We start from the raw sequence: 1,174 nt of genomic DNA on the forward strand, positions 1-1,174 counted from the left end.
AGTTCTAGAAATCGCGCTTCTGGAACAAATCTGGAGTAAAAATCCAAGACATCATGGATTTCAAATTTGTCACGCAGCTCTAAATCACACTGCGTTTCAATGAGTTCCATCTATTTTTTCAGCGGCATGTACATCATCGAAACTAAATAAGGTAGAGAAAATTGGAGAACTCATTCCTCGGTAACGAAATCCTTTCCCCATCTTCTTGAATGGCGTTGACGTTCCCTGTGGAACTTTTGCCGTCTCAACGTATGTATTAACTAGCGTCATTTATTAATACTTAGTTGAGATTGCTTAAGCCAAATAACACGCCTTGAATGTATTCCGAGGGGAAAGCTCTAGAATAAGCGTGACCACAGTGCAAGTCGAAGGAAATTTCTCTGACGAAAAATCCACCGGCCAGAACGGGAATCGAACCCGAACACCCGGCATGAAAATGTGAGACGCTAACCAATCGGCCATGGGTGCACGGTTTCCCCATCTATCACCACTTAATAAAAAAAGTAGTCGGTAGATTGTTCTTTCAAACTTTCAAACAAACAATTTTCGCTTCTAACTTAGCCAATTTTCCAGCACAGGATGTGGCAACAAACTTGTCTATTTTTGACGCATGTTTCGACTCATATTTTCGTTTCAGATTGAACCTTCAATACAGCAGCAGCTCCATTACAAATCAAATAAACCATGATTTATGCACGTAAAAAAGTATATTTCATACAATTTTAACTGGTATACACGTCTTTCGTCAGTCACTTTTCTTTTTTTTTATTAGTGCAGGCTTCCATTTTGCTTCAATTTGCAAAAAAGCAATTGCCAATATACACTGAAATGGTGAATTAACTCGACTGTCCTCTAATGGCGGGAGCACAGCAAAATCGAATGATTTTTCTCCCAAACTTTATCTCTCTGTCTCTTATGAACTCACGCGTATATACATCCCGTTCTCTCATAAGACTCTTGAAAAAGTTTCCAGCAGTTAAGCATGGTTTATACGTTGTCAGTTATATTTGTACTGGTGGGGTAGAACGGACAGTTGCCAGTAAGAGTGAGATGGACTGTGAAACGTCTGTCTAATCTATTCCTAAGGAATGCCCTGCGTCTATAAATGGAAATCAAATCGCCAAATGTGGACTGTTCAGAAGCTGACTGGAACCAAAAGCAAAATAGTTGAGGG

The sequence above is a fragment of the Toxorhynchites rutilus genome, chromosome 1, assembly GCF_029784135.1.
Source record: "Toxorhynchites rutilus septentrionalis strain SRP chromosome 1, ASM2978413v1, whole genome shotgun sequence".
NCBI classification, from domain to species: domain Eukaryota; kingdom Metazoa; phylum Arthropoda; class Insecta; order Diptera; family Culicidae; genus Toxorhynchites; species Toxorhynchites rutilus.